The sequence below is a fragment of the Chrysemys picta genome, chromosome 12 (assembly GCF_011386835.1).
Source record: "Chrysemys picta bellii isolate R12L10 chromosome 12, ASM1138683v2, whole genome shotgun sequence".
Taxonomy (NCBI): Eukaryota; Metazoa; Chordata; order Testudines; family Emydidae; genus Chrysemys; species Chrysemys picta.
The window spans coordinates 47,057,899-47,073,578 of record NC_088802.1 but is presented as its reverse complement, the minus strand read 5'-3'; the positions used below and the strand labels follow the sequence as shown (position 1 = coordinate 47,073,578).

Genomic DNA, 15,680 nt, shown 5'->3' with positions numbered 1-15,680 from the left:
AATTGCTTGATCTGTTGGCTTGCTTTGCACTGAATTTGATAATACAAAGAATCTGTCTTCACTAGACCTGTTAGCTGAGTTTGTAACCAGTTAAGTAACCTGCTTAAGTCTAAACATGAGCACTAGAATTCTTCAACCTCCCTTATGCGCCTGTGATCCCACTAGTTCAGGGCACTCATTCGTCATACAATCACAGGCACACCCATGCAGCGCTCTCTCTGCTGAGCTTATATCTGCTCAGTCTCATGAGCACACCGACTACTGAAATGTGCTCGCATCCTGATCTCAGAGAGAAACACAAAACTCAGAGCAATTCTTTACTCCTGACCTTTCTCAGCTTGGAAGGATCATCTTGGCCTTGCACTAATGCGTTCTGAAATTCGTCACTGACATTATGAAGGGTTAATGCAGTACGGTTTGAAAGGGGACTACATTAATGCACAGAAGGGAACTTTTAGTGCCCATCAGCTGGAACCACATGGGCCAGATGGTGCACAACGCACTGATGTCCAATAGAATTTACTATTTACCCCTGCAGGTGTGGACAAGCTCACTGTCGATAAATAACTTGTCTTGCAGCTGTCCTACTTAGAGGAGCTGTTGAGATATTTGACAATAAGGAACTCAACTGTAAATTGTCACATTTTCCTCAAAGTGAGATTTCATGTTACAAGATCTTTCTGGCTAGCCAGAATGAATATCAATTCCTGTCCTTGGATACAGACCCAAAATCTAGAAGAAAAGTAGATTGGTGAAAGTAGATTTCAACATCAAGGATAACAGAAAGCACATGACTTTCAGTTCTCGGAGAGTACTTTACAGAACATTATCTCACAAGTACAAAGCATGGGAATTGTATATGAGAATTCTGAGACATTATGGAGAGGCACTGTACTATGTATGCTTATTTCTCCTTTTTCCAAAGAAAGGCCACCAGTGATTTCTCATTTATTTTAGTCCCCTCACATGGTCTCCTGTAATCGGAATGAGATCTAGTCTTTGTCTGTAACACCTATTAATCCCTTGTCCTGTACCCCACTGCAAACACACACAATCATTTACTAATATATGGAACTACAGGATTAGTGCTGAACATCCCATCATTTACTTACATGGTATCCTATTCCCCCATCTGCTTGGTGACTATTAGGGTGACAATTCTGCAGTCTGATCTGTATGGCAAACCTTTATGTCCCTACAGATTCCCACTGAAATCAGTGGGGCTCTTCACAAATCTGTCTGCGTGGATCAGATTGTAGGTTGTAAACAAAGAACAGGGACCTTTCCACTTTTTAAATTTCTAATGCACTTAATACACTTTGGAGATTCCAAACATACAATGGCCCAGATCCTAAGCTGGTATAAATAGGAGCATCTGTTTATATGGCCTCCGTTATTGCTGTATCCAAGTGCCTCATAATCTTTAATGTATTTATCCTCAGAACACCCCTGCGATGCAGGGAATTAGAGACTAAGGTCCAATCCTCAAAGTTATTTAGTTAGTGTTAGGCAGCTAAATACCTTGGAAGAGCCAGATCTAAGTGACTTTGCCTGTGGTCACCCAGGAAGCCAGTGTGGGAGCGGCAAATTGCACCCAGGTCGCCCACATCCCAGATTAGCAGCCTAATCCCTGGGTTGTCCTTATTGATTTACGTAGCACTACACCAGTTTACATCACCCGAGACTCTGGTTCAATCATTCTGGGGTTTATCGGAATGCAGATTCCCCAGGGCCAAGTGAATTTTTAAAATATAAAATAAACTTTTACGGTGGGCTTTTAAAAGTTTCTCCCAGCAAGATTTTAAGGAGTTTGCAACTTTTGTAGTTTTGTTACCGTTCGTAGACACAGAAATATACAGTACACGCACCTACACAGTAGTAGAGCCTAACCTCATAACTCCGATAAGGTTAACGCAAAGCAATGTTATTCCTGATGTTGCAGATAAATCATGTTTTCCACCACTACACACAAATGTACTGAGCTGTAGCTAACATTTCATCTGGCAGGCAGAAGTACCCCCGACCCCTTTCAATCTGGAATTCTCTAACCACCCATGGACAACAAGATATTGTGCATCTATCATCAATTTTCTGATTCCCTGGGGAACAAGGCTGCAAGCACAGAGACTCTGGCAAAGGCTTGTTACTCATCATTTCTTCATTGTGAGTTCATGCCTATCCTTAATTTGGCTCAATTGAGCCAAATCCATTTCCAATTGCACCTGATAATACAACGCCTTCAAATCAAGGTCACTAGCTTTACATCCGTATTCTGGTTTTACTGGTCTCTTCTCATTTGAATGGCAAGACACCACAACCAGTGCTCATTCTTGATTTTGAGTTAACAGCATATCACTGTCCTTCAAACATGGTACTTGAGCTTTGGTTGAATTCCTGCTACTTTTGTTGCCCAGTCTATTGCAGAAAACATTCAATACAGACCAAGTCACCAGCAGACTTCATGAACGCTAACCCTTATACCAGGTTTCAGAGTAGCAGCCGTGTTAGTCTGTATCCGCAAAAAGAACAGGAGTACTTGTGGCACCTTAGAGACTAACACATTTATTAGAGCATAAGCTTTCGTGGACTACAGCCCACTTCTTATTAGAAGCAGTAGTGACTTTATGGGCACCAAGAAGATTCAATGTAGGATACTTGCTGTTATGGTTTTATCAGTTATAGCTAAGGTACAATTTCTGTGAAATGAGTCGCCAGAGAAAATTCTACTGAACAATTTTTTTATTTTATTTTTTTAAGAATAGTAGAGGCAGGCGTTTATCTTATCTGGACCACTTACTTGTTTAACAAGCCATGACAGAATTTGGTCTGCATCTTTAGTATTAAGATAACACTAGGTATCTGTACTATAACTCATAACCTATCTCAGCTCAGCTGTATTCTATCACCATCTCTTAATACTCACGAAAGAAAATAAGTTGTGCTGCCAGCAGTTCTCTTTATCTCTTAATAAAATGTAAGTAAGCAAAGAGTATGGGTGCGATTATAGAAGCTTAAGAAAAACAGTAGACAGGAAGATAGAAATTGATCATATGTAGCTTACCTTCCCGGTGCTAAAGTCCCATGAGATTTTACAAGCAAAGCAGACAGGCTGGGTCAGTAATTTTCTAAGGAACTAATGGGTGCTGCTGAAGTGGTGTTGTGTTTCACTAGGTGGCAGTCTTACCTTTAAGTCAGTACAGGACCAAAGCATCAGCACAGAGCTAGAGAGTCTAAGTTCCATGGCCCTTATTGGAAGGGTCTGGATTGTAATATTGGTGTCCTGATCTAATTCTACCTTGGGTAATTAGACCTTGCTTGAATTTTTAATTGGACATTGCATTGCTCTTCACTTCCTCCACCTCTGAATTATGTTGCGGTGTGCTGTTAAAAAACAGCTGTTGCATTTCATCCAAGAGCTGCCTTGGCATCAGCGGTAGGAAACACGATTTGCAAGTTAGTTTGTAATTTACTCTGTGGTCATTTGGGATGAAAGCCACTGTTGTTATTATAAGAGAAGCAATTACAAACACCTGAGAGAAGCCCTAATGTCAGTTCTGGGCAATAATAATCACAAGACCAATTCTTCTGTGTCAAAGATAAATCATGCTGGTAATTACACATACTGAGAAAAGAGGAATTTTCAGCAAAAGCAACAGACAAAGAAATGTCTTTAAGCAGACAGGACCCCCCTCCCCACATTGTCTCTATACATGTTTATAGGCAGAAAAGGTATTTTGCCTCTTAAGTTAGGGACCAGGACTTCAAGAGGTTAACAGAGGTTAGACACCTCTTTCCAATACAATACAAAAATAATAATAAAGCATTCCTATGCATGGAACAAAATAGTCAGGTGCTGAAATTATTTTTATCTACAGTATGTGTATTAAACCTATTAAATTATATATATATCTATAAATATACGTGTATCTACGATTATATACAGATGATATGGGCATGTATCCAACACTGCAGATTTGTACATGTGCACACATACATATGTACATGTATTTGTATGCATCAGTTATATGCCAGGGAGCTTGTTCCTATGTCTCCCAGGAAGTTTTCAGTTGTACCCTGGCTTCTGATCCTCAGTGGCCCCTATATCAGTGGGGGATATTTATAGCAGAGCAGAACTCTGCCATACATCTGACTGGAAGGGCAAAGGCACAAGGCCCTGCAGTGGCACAGATGCACCAGTCTGGTGTTCCTCTGTGCCAGGGGCCCTTTTGGGTCACCTGAGTGGCACAAAGGGGTCCTAGTCTGCTTTGAAATCTGGCCCAATTCATGTACTGTATTTATATTTATGCACTCTAGGTAACCAGCCAATGTTGGATCCTCAGCTGGTGTAAATCCACATGGCTTCATTGGGCTACACCAATTTATATCAACTAAGGTTACAACAGGGAGTAAGGTCTGAACACCAATGGCCAATGTGTAGTGCCTTAACAACAGTCAGAGATGGGCATTGAAATTTGGATCTGACTTTGGAGCCAGACTTCTGAGGTGGAAGCGTGTTCTGATCTCATGTTCTGATTCATATAATAGTCTCTTTGGGAAAAATTTTCAAAAGCTCTTAAGTCTCTTAATCAACAGGAGTTAGACTCAGAAGCCACTTAAGTGCTCTTGAAAATGTTACCCTTGATCTATATGCTGTACACACACACACACACACACACACACACACACACACACACACACACACACACACACACACACACACACACACAGAGAGTGTGAACATGCTGCAATCAACATACTGAAAATCTATTAACATTCAGAAACACCAGTTATGGGGAATTATGTTTCAAAGTCTCTTTGTTTAATGCAGACCAAGACCTTCAAGTATGAATACTGAAAAAATATTTTTCAACCAGCAGCTCAATAGCAAATCATAATAACTAAACCCTATGAGGGAATATCATTGACCTTTCCTAGTACCTCGTTTTCTTTGCCTGGGGATGTTTAATGTCTTGATGCAATCAGTCATTTTGGGCAATTCCTAGTTTGGCAAGTCTTTTGTAATTCCACCTGTCTTACGAAAACAGTTAATATTTAATACCTAGCCATCAGTAGAGTCGATCTGCCATCCCTTGTGATATTTTCTCTGTTCCAGCTACATTTTTAAATCACACATTTTTCCAGAATGACTGATTGTATTTTTTTAAAGCTAGCAAACCTTGCTACTTTGCCATTTGCTTTATGAGAGGGAACTTAGTGTGCTGATGGGGTGTTTTTTGTTTTTGGACAAGCACATTTTCCACTGGAGTTTTGTAGTTTTTCAGAACAACTTTCCCAGGAAGATCAGAGCCACGGTGCCACATTTCAGTCTCATATTCTATGTTATAGACCCGTATTCTACATCTAAACAGCAGAGTTTAAATTCTGCCCTCACTGCTCCTATTTCAGCAGTGCCTAATGGAGTTGTGGTTCTGGTGCTTCATGTTTCCATTCTCCTCTATGGGTCAGTCTTCCTGGCTTGACTACATTTTCCATGATGCACAGTGGTCTCTCCCTTTGGCTGAGCTGTTGCAGTGCATCATGGGAGTTATGTAACCAGACTGCACCCTGGGAGTTACGTAACCAGACTGCACCCTGGGAGTTGTAGTCTGTCTAGGGAGCCCAATTCACAGGGGAAAATGTGGGCATGAGGCATCTGCAGAGAGTAATTTGAACCAACCAAAAAAGAAACATTTATATTTTCATTTTCATGATAGAAACTAGAAAACAATTCAGCAACAATCAATATTTTCCCCATGGAAAATTTCATTATTTTGGAAATCACATTTTCAATTGAAAAACATTTTGACAAAAAATTCCCAACCAGCTTTAGTGTAGAACCTAATAATTAATGTAAAGGAAACTAATTCATAAACATCAGATTATTTTATACTTTCTATACATACTGTATGTTACTGGTTTATCCCTTCTAATGCTTGCTATGTAAATAACTTGGTCTTGTTTATTTCTTTTCCAAATTTTTCCTGCACTATATTGCTAAAGACATAACTGACTAAGCAAGAGCAAGGAACTTGTTTGAGTGAGTCCTGGATTGGCAAAGACCTGTTCTCATATTATATAGGAGAAGATAAGCTAGGCAAGGTAGATCTTATCTTGCCCGGTATTCATTAACATTCTCTAGACAGTTTGGTTATGACTTTTTGGGGGGCAGGATATGACTCTTGCAAAGGCAGTGGTAGGTGACACATCACTAATTCAAATGCTACTTTCAACAAATACATTCTGAAAGCTAGAGGGACACTGCTACAGAAATACCTGCAGAAAATATACAGCAGATTTTAAAACTGTCTCACCTACAGCAAGAGAGAAATGCTTGACAAGGGAGAGAATGTAGTTTTGATTCATATTTCAATTCAAAGTGAAAACAAATAATGTTTGTAAGGGATGCAAACATCTTGTGCAGAACTACAGCTCCGTATGTCCAGGAATTTTTAATCCTAGAGTAATAAAAGGAAGGTTCCTGGCTCTTCACTATTTGACTCATTGAATCTCTCAAGTTAACATAGTTCTAGTCAGTTTCACTGCTGCTATTGGTGGTGGTTAGTGAAACTGACAGGAATTATGTCAGTTTCAGTCCGCAGCTGCCAGAGGTTCCAGGGTCCCAGGTTCCATGGCAGGCTGCCAGAGGTTCCAGGATCCCAGGTTCCATGGCAGGCTGCCAGGGATCCAGAGAACCTGGAAGCCCTGGATCTTCGGTAGCCCTCCTGGAGGGCTGAAAGGGAGCCAGGATGCCCTGGGAGTGCCAGCTCCCAAGCTCTATGGTCCCGTGCTTAGCAGGCTGTGGAGCAGCCAAGTGGGCAAGCTGGCAGGAAACCAGTTTTGAAACCTGCCTGTGATCCAACAGAAGGCAGTCATTGTGCCACTGCACCCCATATTCTTCGGTGATATTAGGATAGGATTATGCTATAATTCTGACGTATTTTATGCAAGATAAGTCATGTGAGATGTCATTGGAAAGGTTATGATTTGCTGATTACGATTATCCTATTTGTATGCCTGTATTATTTTTGTTTCCAAAGTTATGAATATTGACTATGTATCTATTTCACATGTAACTGTTCCTGGGCAATGCCCACTAGGCAAAAGGCTCTCAGTCTAGATAGCTGGCTGGGAAGGGCCAAGTCAAGTTAATGAGCCATTAGAGAGAATAATAGACCTTAGGAGAAGCTTATCTCCCACCTGGGGAGCCTTCCTGAGGACAGTCTCCAAGTAATGGCTGCTGTGACACTACAGGGTCATGTGACTAGTTCACCTGGTGCCGGACTCCATCTTGGGATGTCAGTATTTTTCCACTGACTGGAGTGGGAGCCAAGCTTTGAAACAAAGGATTCCCGCCATATGCAAAAGCTATATAAGGCAGGTGAGTGACAGCATCATGGTTCTTCACTGATCCTGCACCCAAGAAGACTCATGGAAACACCTAAGGAAGAAAGACTGAACTGGGGGAAGTGCTGGACCCAGGTTAAAGGGATTTTTAGTCTGTGAATGGGACAAGCTGTAAGCAAGTGCAGCTGGCCCCTTAAGAATCTGCAGCCTGCTTGTATCATCACTTAGGGTGAGAATTTGCTATTCATATCCAATCTATGTAGTATATTATGCTTAGTTTGCATTCTTTGTGTATTTGCTAGGTAATCTGCTTTGATCCGTTTGCTATCCCTTGTAATTACTTAAAATCTCTCTTTTGCAGTTAATAAACTCGTTTTTGCTTTATCTAAAACCAGTGTGTGGGAGTTATAACTCAGGCAGAAAGCTGTTGCATATTCCTCTCCACATTGATGGAGGGAGTGGATTTTATGAGCTTATGCTGTACAGTTCCCTGTGCACAAGATGGTATAATTTTGGATTTATACTCCAGAGGGGGTGCATGCCTTAGGAACTGGGAGGTGCCCTAGTTGGAGCCTTCCCATGCAGGGGCTGGTCAGAGTGTCTGCATGTATTGAAACTGGGTGTGTCCCTACCTGTAAGTGTGCTGGTGAAAGTGCAGGTTGGAGCCTGGAAAGGGCTTGGCAGCTTGTCACAGCAGTAATGTGTAAAAGGGAGCCAAGGTTGGTGGGTCAGGGGAGCTCAGTGGTACCCCAGTTCCAGGTGGCACCCCGGGGGGAACCCATGACGGTCATAATCAAACCATTCCTATGATAAAGTTTAATTTTGATAAATTGGCAAATTCCAAAAAAACATTTTTTCCAGCCAACTCTATTCATTTCTTCATCTATATTTAATTTTTTTTTAAAGAACTGACAGTGGACTCTGTGCTCTACAAGACACAAAAGAAGAATATAGTCCCTGATATGATGAGCTTGTGATCAGAATATGCTGAGGAATTCAGGTAATTATCTTTACTTACCGCACAGACAGTATTGAGAGACTACAGTAGGGGTTCCCAAAACCTTTGGCCTTTCAGCTGGAAGGCACTATACAAGGGCGAAGTAATTAATGTTCTACTTCAGTAGCAAATACTGGTGGGGACTCTCGTCCCTGGACATTCAATAATAGTGGTAACACAAGAACAATTTCTTGTTTTTCCTCTTTGGAGTATTGGGACATTCCCCCAGACATTATTCCCCAAACTCCTAAAATGGTTTTGCCCAGGAACACTGAGATAAGATTAGAACAGTACATGCTGACTACTAACGAGTATTTTGTGCAGGTTTGTTGGTAAAACATTAGAAACTGTGTTATCCTGCACAGTTGCTAACTTTCATGTGGTAAATAAGCACCCCGACTTTCACAATAAACCAAAAATCAAGCTAATCCCATTAGCTAATAAACCAAAACAAGCCAATCCCTAAGAACCCCAACACTCTGTGACGAGATCCCCCCAGCGTGCAGTCTGGGACTGCGGTGGGCCCACTGTGCACCCCTGACTCTCTCCCACCTTGCCTCTGCTTGCCGGGAGCCAATCAAAAAACAAACAAACAAACAAACAAAAAAAGCAACAAGCTACAAGCCAAACAATCTATAAGCCAAAAACTAGACAACAAGCAACTCACAAGCCAATTAAGGCAAAACCAAGCCCAATTTCCGCATTTTTAAATTTTTTTTTGCGGGTTTGGCATGTCTGTTATCCTGCTGAGCAGGGCCTCCTCTTCCTTCTATTTTATTAAATATAGGCTACCAAGTATACCAGGTACCTGTACAACCAAGAAAGGACATGTCTGATTCATAATCAAAGATGATATTTAGTACCAGAGTTATTCACCACGGCCTTGGTAAAATAGCTGCTGGATCTTACTTACGCACACTTACTTAGCGCAGGTTCTCGAGCAAGGAGAAGGGAGCTGGAACTCTTGGGGAATTTGATGCTGGCTTGCTGTGATCTCAAGAAAGTCACTTACTTCTCTGTAGCCTAGTTTGCTTATCTGTACAATGAGATAATGCTCCAGATCTACCTCACAGTCATGTTGTGAGACCTCTTGGAGATCTTTGGATGAGAAGTGCTGTGAAACTGCTTTGAAACTGACAGATTTGGGAGCCAATCAATATCTGCCTGATACTCTAGTTATTTCCATTATGAAGCCTCTCATATTGTTTTCATCTCTTTTATGGCCTATTTCATGGCCTATTCTGATGAGTTAGCATTGTCTAATACCTCTTTTATTGCTCTAAAGTTTCATGCGTCCCCCTCAGTGCTGCTGTCTTATTTCTTCCTCACAAACTGCTTGTGAATTGCCTTGGCAGATAAGTCAGCCGGCTGATAAGTACTCTCAGAATAAGGCTTATGGTTCACCGGACATCAGTTCATGCTGTCAGAGCTGATAACCTTCAGTAGGGAAAGTTAACAACAATTTCACAATTGCAATCATTGACCTAGTGTACTGTATGTGTTACAGTTTTATAGAGTGCAGCCAGAACGTTCAGCTTGGCAGAAAGTTGGGACATTGTAATGAAATTTTATCCAAGAAGGTGACTGCTGGCTATGAAATCTGAGTAGCCAAGTCAATGCAACATATCGCATTGGAGAATAAAACCCCTTATTTCGAAGGAATCCAACAAGTGTTGCAGAGCAGCGTGGTTTAATGGATGGGGCACTGGAGTGGGATTCACAGGACCTGGATTCCATTTCCAGTTCTGCCTGTTGCCCCTTTTCCCTTCCCACCCTTTGTCTGACTTGTCTATTTAGATGGCAAGTCTTTAGAAGACAGACAGCTATACAAATGTATAGGAGAGACAGATCCTAGGCATACTGCCAACAGCGATTTCTGATATGTATCTCATTTATCTGATAAATGATTTTAAAATGTAATCATCTCAAAGCCATTTGGCTGTGCATGTAACTGCCCTATGGAAACTCACCCTTATTATGGTTACATTTGTCCCACTCTTCTGGTTACACCTGTTTGTCTTGTTTTAATTAGACTTTAAGTATTTAGGGACAAGAGCTGCACTCTGTACCTAGCACAAGGGTCCTGATCCTCAGTGAGTCCTCTAGATGCCATGGAAATAATAACATCAGCTTCAAAGATTAAGGAAATCAGCAGAGCTGGTTGAAAATTTGCCAGAGGAACATTTTTCTGTTGGAAAATGCTCATTTGTCAAAATAGAAACTTCTGGTTGGAAGGCGTCAGTTTCAATGAAATTTCATTTTGAAACAATTAGGTCAGAAAGTTCTGTTTTGATATTTTCAGAAGGGGACATTTCAATTTTTCATTTCATTTCATTTCAGTTTGAAATTTTATACTATTAAAAAGTCAAATGAAATTTTTGATTTTGAATGAATGAAATGTTGCAATGGATTCAAAAACAAGATTTTCAAAAATGTTGCTGTGCAAGAAATTAAGAAATTCTCTGCTTTTCATTCCAAACTGGAACAAAAACAAATTTGGAAATCATAAAATTTCCCACAAAACTGAAATTCTGGTTCTCTAGAAATTAGAAAGGAGACAAAGATGCTTGAGGGGAAGGAGGGATTCCTAATCTGAGAATGTGTGTGTTATTTGGATATAATTCACCGAGTTACAGTAGTTCCACTGGCTTGAAGCAAGACATGCAGTACATTAACCCTTCATTGCCAAAGGCAACTGCCATGCCCTGTGGTGCAGGGATTTTATGATGTTAAAACCAAGCTATTTCAGCCTTCAGTAACATCACATTCCCTTTGGAATACCTTGGGGAGCACATTGTGTTTAGATTTTTCTCAGCATCCTCTATATCATTCACTGGAGTCAAAGGGCCATCATAGTGGATGGAAGAGGGGGAAAACCCACAAATGTTAATGCAATCTAAGGCTGTATCAACATTTGCCCATTTTCTCTGCAGAGTCGAGGACACTGAGTGACCTCTTCCCTTCACCCAATTTCTGCCATTTTCTCCTGCTGCCGATAGTGTGCTCACACAGCCTTATGGAGGGCTGTCTTTAAGGGATGAGGAGGAGAATACAATGTCATGGAAGTGGCTTAATACCTTCTTCACAGTGTAAAGGGATATCTGCACAAGAAGGGAAGTTTTCCAACCCCCGATCAGGCCCTATTTTTGTTCTCACAGCCAGAGTAATGGTCCCATATATGAGTGGTACTAGGGCCACTACTTGTTCAGGGGGCTGCAGGAAGCGGCGCGGGCCCAGGGACGTGCTGGCCGCCCTTCCTGCAGCTCCCATTGGCCTGGAGCGGCGAACCGTGGCCAGTGAGAGCCACCATTGGCCGAACCTGTGGTTGCGGTAGGTAAACAAACCAGCCCGGCCTGCCAGGGGCTTTCCCTGAACAAGCGGCGGCCCTAGTTTGAGAACCACTCCATAGGTCTCATTGTTTTAACCACCCGGAGACAACATCTCTGGGATGTTAAATTTTAGCCCATTTCTTACTGCAAGATTTGCTTCCACTGAGCATCTTTTTAAACTTTCCTTTTCCAGGATCTCTGATTTCACTGCCCGACCCACATCAACACACTTAGCAGGCTCCCTAAGAGGGATCAAGAACTTGAATATCTTCCTCCTCTTTCTCCCCGCATGGCTGTTAATAGAGTTATCAGGTGAAATGTGTAAAGCCTGTTTCACAAAAGCAGTGCCCTTGCGTGTGCCCTTCTGCGGGGGGTCTGTGTATCTTTATGTTTGGAGCCAGTGATTGGAAAGATGTGACGAGGCAATGGTGCTAGCCTTGACCTTCAGCTCTTACAGAACTGCAGGACATACATTAGGGCTTGAGAATTGGGCCACCAGTGACTTTTAAACTAATGTTACCACTCTCATTTAGGCATGAACTATTTTTGTAGCGAATTTGCAAGCTGGAATCATTTTGTAAAAACACTTATCTAGTTTTCTCTATTTTTACTTGTAAATGGGGGCAGCAGTTGTGAAGATACATTCCCTGCCTCTCAACTTGAATTAGAGAAGATAAGCCAGCCTATGATAAACACAGGGCAACATTTCAGGTTAGGGCAGGAGTGAGAAGAGAGGAAGAGGGATTGCCAGGGGGGGAATTTGAAGGAGAAGAGTGACGGACTGAGGGACGGTCCTTGGCAGAGCACAGCAGAAGACATGTATCAGAGCAGGAGATGAAGGGATGGCTGAAGAGAAGTAGTTAGGAAATTGTGTTTAGGGAACAGACATAAGCGTAGGGGAAGGGTAGCACAGAGCTAGGTGAGAGCAAGCATCTGTAGCACTTTATTGATAAGGACAAGGAGCTTGAATTGAATAAGAGACATCAGACCAAGAGGGGGATGTACTGTGGGGGTAGCAGAGGAAGATATTAGAGGGGAGAGGGTAAAGCACCTCTGTGCAAGACAGGGCTGTTTGGGGCTGAGCTGAGAGTATGGACCAACTTTGCACAGGAACTAAGGACTACCACAACCCTCCACTGCTCCAAGTGCAAGGTACACTTCTTTGACCTTGTCTCTCTCTAACAAGCACAGAGCAGCACATAAAACAAAAAGAAAACACTACACTGCCCACACAAGGATGAGAGAAAGAACTACCTGTGAGAGATGTAGGTACATTGCATAAAGTACTCCTGGAGGGGGCTACGATGAAGAAGGCAGCCCAATAACCTGTACAGAAGAGCAGCTGCATTTTTGTAATTGACTGGAGGAGAAATGGGGAGAGATTACGAAACCAGATAAGAGAAAACCATCGTCATCACAGAGGTGACTGCTGTTTTAAGCCAGTAGGTAAAGTAGATTGAAACAGGAGTGGAAGCATTCACCACACCGACCAAGCGGAGGACCACCTGCTGGGGACCTCAGCTTACCCAACCCAAGGAGAAGAGTCGGGCTCTCCTCTGCTTTTAGCCTCTGGGTTTCACTGTGGAGACAGTGAGGAAAAGGCAGCAGCACTGAGCAGACGACTTGATGTAAGGGGAGAAGGAAAGGGATCATAAAACCGTTCAAATATTTTCTTAGGCTATGAGTTTTATCATATCGAAGCTGGGCTACACCACAAACCCAACCCAAGCTGTCCTGAAACGTTTACAAGAGATCTGCACAGATAAGTCCTTCCAAATAGTTAACTATTTAAGACCAGCGGGAGAAAAATCAAGTTGGAAACATCTGGAGAAGTTGAGAATTCGAAGTTGAAATGAACCATCTCTTGATTCCATAATGAAGACCAGCAGCACCTCCATTTGATTTCAGATCAACTTGCTTCAATCCATCGCACTTTCCCTCTCTACACATCCCCAGGAGGCTGTTCTGCTAGCAGGCTGTATTGACAGCTTGGGTTTAAGTTTAAACCAAGGCAGTTTTTATAGCAGCAAGTACACTGGGATGCCGCATAGTCACAGTGTGAATCTCACTAAACTGCTTATCAGCCGTGACAAACAAACAATTTATATTAAAACAAAAATTTAAATGACTAAATGAGTGGGGGCTCTAAGTAATGTACGGCTTAGAGGAGAAGAGCTGGAGCAAATGATTTTGTTCCCATGATTCGTCAGAGGGGCTGATCATGATCTTGGTGGGTTGGAACTTTTCCATTTCTTAATTTTTTTTTTTGAAAGAAAAAAAAAAAGGTTTAACTGAATCGTGCCGCAACCTGACCAACGTTTTATTTCAGCCCCCGGTCCTCAGTGCTTATAAAAGATGCTCTGATGATTTAACCATGTAAGACCAAATCTCAGTGTGGGAATATTTGGAAAGTGCTGAATGTATTATTGGTATTACAGTAGCCCCTAGAAACGCCTAGCTGCCCTATTATGCTAGGAGCTTTGCAAAGTAAAAGATCCTTTGTCTCAAAGATCCTACAGTCTCAATAGAGATGAAGGGTTGGAGAACATAAGGGAGGCTCAACGTGGTGACATTCACACGCTGGTCAGTGGCAGGGCCAGGTATAACTCAAGTCTCAATCCAGTGCCCTGCCCACTGGATCATGCTACCTCTTGCTAGATGTTAAGGGAAGATCAAAGGCAGAGCTAGGCCAGCAGCCTCAAGGGCTATGTTGTGACAAGGTAATAATGAACTGGGCTGACGAAGGCACATGGCACAGGAGGTATGTGCTACATTCTCTGCATACTATCTTTACGACCTGTGCTCAGTGGATAAAGTTCACCCCCGTGAAGAGACACCACACAAGGCTCTGTGCACCACTTACTCCCTATTTAAAATGTATCCTGCACTGGAAAATAACTGTGCAAAAGAGGCATCGGGAAGTCACAAGTTGGTCATTTTTCATTAACTTCATACCAAATGGGGCCAGTTCACAAGTAAAAAAGATGTTTTGAAATTGAAAAGGTTTTTTCCCCCCGCAATTCTCAGCCCTGCAAGCTCAACCCATGATCTGAGAATCAAGATTCTTGCAAGGTCCAACAGATTATGCCCTCATAATTACACCTGTACAATTCCATTGCTTTCAAATTATGCCTGTTGCCTTTAAAGGATTTGCACAGGTTTAAGTGATTGGAACACAGAAAATCTCTCTCCCACCCCCCAGCACAAAACAAAGCCTATATTTAGAAACAGACCAATTGCCACATCTTTAAATCAGGACTTATAATAATCACACAAACACAGCTACTATCCATAAAATAATAAACCTCTTCTATGGGCACGGAATGATGGGGAAAAGCCTTTTAACTTATCTCATCAGTTTGTTTTGCTTTGCCTTCTGAGAGCCTGCTTCCTCTGGCTGCCGGATTCCTTGTAAACAGCAAGCACAGACCACAGGGATGATATATTTCAATTGTCTGGGATGTGGAGAACGGTGCTGTGGGGTGGACATTAAGCCATCACTGCGGATAGAAAATGGGAAATCATTTTCATGACTTTAGAATCAGGTTGCATTTTCATAAGTTCATAGTGCACCACTGATAACCAAAGCAATTTACCCACCTGGGAACCTGATAGATCTTCCAGTCCAAGTTGTGTCTCTTCTCTTCTGAAAGCCTCCAGTGAAAGTTAGGACAGGGCTTTACCCCTTATCATCTGGGCCCACCCAGAACCAACTTCTCTTAGATTCACTTGTTCATCATATTCCTGCAAATGAATGAGTGGCACAGTTTTCTTGGGGGTGGGGGACTCAGTTCCTGTCTCCTTGACAGCAGACTGATTTCATGGCCCTTTCTGTTATTGGAATTAATAGAACCAGTCCGAGAAAGCTCACTGCTCCGTCACAGGCAGAGCAAGCATGGCCATTTCCAGAAAACAAACTTGTGCGACATAATAATTGTCAATTTCTTTCAAAGAATATGAACATCTTCCTAACTCCACAGTCTTTTGAGCACAGGTCTGACCAGAGAAGA

At 42.1% G+C, this 15,680-nt stretch overlaps 1 long non-coding RNA gene across 1 annotated transcript in view; it reads left to right on the top strand.

Moving 5' to 3' along the window:
- Positions 1–15,680, top strand: part of LOC122172256 (uncharacterized) — a 71,891-nt gene that overhangs the window by 37,086 nt on the left and 19,125 nt on the right. Inside the window, exon 3 of the long non-coding RNA XR_006172372.2 lies at positions 8,251–8,344. This is a non-coding gene — a long non-coding RNA (uncharacterized LOC122172256). The remainder of the gene's footprint in view (positions 1–8,250; positions 8,345–15,680) is intronic.